This window comes from Pristiophorus japonicus, unplaced genomic scaffold (assembly GCF_044704955.1).
Source record: "Pristiophorus japonicus isolate sPriJap1 unplaced genomic scaffold, sPriJap1.hap1 HAP1_SCAFFOLD_70, whole genome shotgun sequence".
In the NCBI taxonomy this organism is placed as follows: Eukaryota; Metazoa; Chordata; class Chondrichthyes; family Pristiophoridae; genus Pristiophorus; species Pristiophorus japonicus.
The window spans coordinates 1,023,707-1,027,783 of NW_027254613.1; positions in this window are offsets into that span (position 1 = coordinate 1,023,707).

A 4,077-nucleotide genomic window follows, 5' to 3' on the forward strand; every position below is an offset into this window, starting at 1 on the left:
TTCTGGATTTCATTCCACGATTTCTGGAGCTCATTCCACAGTTTCTGGAGTTAATTCCACTGTTTTTGGAGCTAATTCCACTGTTTATGGATTTAATTCTGCTGTTTCTGGAGTTAATGCCACTGTTTCTGGAGTTAATTCCACTGTTTCTGGAGCAAATTCCACTTTTCATGGAGCAGCTAATTCCACTGTTTCTGAAGCTAGTTCCCCTGTTTCTGGAACTTCTAATTCCACTGTTCCTGGAGCTGCTAATTCCTCCCTCTTTCTGGAGCTGCTAATTCCAAAGTTGCTGGAACTGCCATTTCCATCGTTTCTGCAGCTGCTAATTCAGATGTCCCTGGAACTGCTAATATTCCTGTTTCTGGAGCTAATTCCATTGTTGATGGAGCTAATTACACTATTTCTGGAGTTGCCTATTCCTCCCTTTTACTGGAGCTAAGTCCACTGTTTCTTAAGCTAATCTCTGTTTCTGGGGCTTATTCCCCTCTTTCTGCAGCTGTTAATTCTACTGTTCTGGAGCTAATTCCACTACTTCCTGAACAAATTCCTCTCTTTCTGGAGCTAATTCCACTGTGTCTGCGGCTAATTCCAACGTTTCTAGATCCAGTTCCCCTCTTTCTGAACAAATTCCTCTATTTCTAGAGCTAATTCTACTGTTTCTGTGGCTAATCCACTTTTTCTGGAGCTAATTTCACTGTCTCTCGAACTGCTAATTCCACTCCTTCGGGAACTAATTCCACTGATTCTGAAGCTAATTCCACTGTTGTTGGAGCTAATTCCACTGTTTCTGAAGCTGCTAATTCTACTATTTCTGGAGTTAATTCCACTGTTTCTGGAGTTAATTCCATTGTTTCTGGAGCTAAATCCACTGTTCATGGAGTTAATTCCACTGTTTCTGGAACTAATTCTACTGTTTCTGGAGTTAATTCCAGTGTTTCAGGAGCTATTTCCACTGTTTCTGGAGCTAATTCCACTGTTTCTGTGGCTAATCTACTTTTTCTGAAGCTAATTCCAATGTCTCTGGAACTGCTAATTCCACTCCTTCTGAACAAATTCCACTGTTTCTGAAGCTAATTCCACTGTTTCTGGAGTTAATTCCACTATTTCTGGAGCTAATCCCACTATTTCTGGAGCTAATTCCACTGTTTCTGCAACTAATTCCACTGCTTCTGGAGCTAATTCCACTGTTTCTGGTGTTAATTCCACGATTTCTGGAGCTCATTCCACAGTTTCTGGAGATAAATCCACTGTTCCTGGAGCTAATTCCACTCTTTCTGGAGTTAATTCCGCTGTTTTTTGGTGTTAATTCCACTGTTTCTTGGGCTAATTCCCCTGTTTCTGCAGCTGCTAGTTCCACTGTTCTGGCGCTAATTCTGCTGTTCCTGGAGCTTCTAATTCTAATATTTCTGAAGCTACTACTATTGTTACTGGATCTGCTAATTCCACAGTTCCTGTGGCTGCTAATTCCAATATTTCTGGAGATAAATCCTCTGTTTCTGGCGCTAATTCCACTGTGTCTGCGACTAATTCCAAAGTTTCTGGAGCTAATTTTCCTCTTTCGGAACAAATTCCTGTATTTCTAGAGCTAATTCCAATGTTTCTGTGGCTAATTCCACTTTTTCTGTTGCAAATTCCACTGTCCTGGAACTGCTAATTCCACTGCTTCTGGAACTAATTCCACTGTTTCTGAAGCTAATTCCACTGTTGTTGGAGCTAATTCCACTGTTTTTGAAGCTGCTAATTCCACTATTTCTGGAGCTAATTCCACTGTTTCTGGAAGTTAATTCCAGTGTTTCTGGAGCTAATTCCACTGTTTCTGGAGCTAATCACACTGTTTCTGAAGTTAATTTCACTGTTTCTGGAGCAAATTCCATTGTTTCTGGAGCTAATTCCACTGTTTCTGGATTTTATTCCACGATTTCTGGAGCTCATTCCACAGTTTCTGAAGTTAATTCCACTGTTTTTGGAGCTAATTCCACTGTTTCTGGATTTAATTCTGCTGTTTCTGGAGTTAATGCCACTGTTTCTGGAGTTAATTATACTGTTTCTGGAGCAAATTCCACTTTTCATGGAGCAGCTAATTCCACTGTTTCTGAAGCTAGTTCCCCTGTTTCTGGAACTTCTAATTCCACTGTTCCTGGAGCTGCTACTTCCTCCCTCTTTCTGGACGGCTAATTCCAAAGTTGCTGGAACTGCTAATTCCATCATTTCTGCAGCTGCTAATTCAGATTTTCCTGGAACTACTAATATTCCTGTTTCTGGAGCTAATTCCATTGTTGATGGAGCTAATTAGACTGTTTCTGGAGTTGCCTATTCCTCCCTTTTACTGGAGCTAATTCCACTGTTTCTTAAGCTAATCTCTGTTTCTGGGGCTTATTCCCCTCTTTCTGCAGCTGCTAATTCCACTACTTCCTGAACAAATTCCTCTATTTCTGGAGCTAATTCCACTGTTTCTGTGGCAAATTCCTGTTTCTGGGGCTAACTCCCCTCTTTCTGGAGCTAATTCCACTGTTGCTGGAGCTAATCCCACTGATTCTGGAGCTAATTCACACAATTTCGGGAGCTTATTCCACTGTTTCTGAAGCTGCGAACGCCACTCTTTCTGGATCTAATTCCACTGTTTCTGGATCTTATTCCATTGTTTCTATTTCTAATTCCCCTCTTTCTGGCGCTAATTCCTCTATTTCTAGTCCTTATATTTCCACTCTTTCTGGGGCTAATTACTCTATTTCTGGTTCTTCCAATCCCACTGTTTCTGCAGCTAATTCCTGTTTCTGGAGCTAATTCCACTGTTTCTGAAGCTGTGAATTTTGGTTTTTGGAGCTAATTCCACTGTTTCTGGAGCTAATTCCTCTATTTCTGAAGCTAATTCCTCGATTTCTGTGGCTAATTCCCCTGTTCCTGGAGCTGCTAATTTCACTGTTTCTGGAGCTAATTCCTTTATTTAAGGAGCTAGTTGCAGTTTATCTGCGGCTTCTAATTCCTCCCTGTTTCTGGAGATAATTCCACTGTTTCCGGTGTTAATTCTAATGTTTCTGTGGCAAATTCCTCTGCTTCTGCAGCTGCTAATTCCATTGTTTCTGGCGATAATTCCGCTGTTCCTGGAGCTAAGTCCTCTGTTTCTGGTGCTGCTAATTCCATTCTTCCGAAGCTGCTAATTTCATTATTTCTGAAGCTAATTCCATTGTTCCTGGAGCTGCTAATTCCACAGTTCCTTCAGATATTGGAGAATTAACTCCAGAAACATAGGTTTTAGCTCCGGAAACAGAGGAAGTAGGAGCTGCAGAGACAGGAGATTGGGGACTTCAGATATTGGGGAATTAGCTCCAGAAATAACAGATATTTGTTCCAGAAACAGAGGAATCTGGAGCTGCAGGAACATGAGAACTGGCACCTTCAGATATTTGGGAATTAGCTCCAGAATTAATAGGCAATTGCTCCAGAAACAGAGGCATTCGGAGCAGCCAGGACACGAGAACTGGGACCTTCAGATAATGTGGAATTAGCTACAGAAACATAGGTATTAGCTCCAGAAACAGGTATTAGCTCCAGAAACAGATACATTAGGATCTGCAGAAACAGTAGAACTGAAACGTTCAAATATTATGTCATTAGCTCCAGAAATTCTTAGCCCCTGAAACAGAGGAATTAGTAGCTGCAGGAACAGGAGAACTGGAATCTTCAGATATATGTCATTAGCTCCAGAAACATAGGTATTAGCTCCAGAAACAGGAATTAGGAGCTGCAGGGGCAGGAGATCGAGGACCTTCAGGTATTTAGGAATTAGCTCCAGAAACATAGGTATTAGCTCATAAACAAAGGAATTAGGAGTTTCAGGGGCACGAGAACTGGGACCTTCGAATATTGCGGAAGTAACTCCAGAAACATAGGCATTAGCTCCAAAATCTGTTGAATTATCTACGTAAATACGGGAGTCGCCTCCAGAAACAGCAGAATTAACTCCAGGAACAGGGGAATTTTGAGCCGCAGAAAGAGGAGAAGTTGTAACTCCAGTGACACGGGAATTAGGTCACAAACAAGGGGATTGGCTCCAGAAACAGAGCCATTAACTCCAGA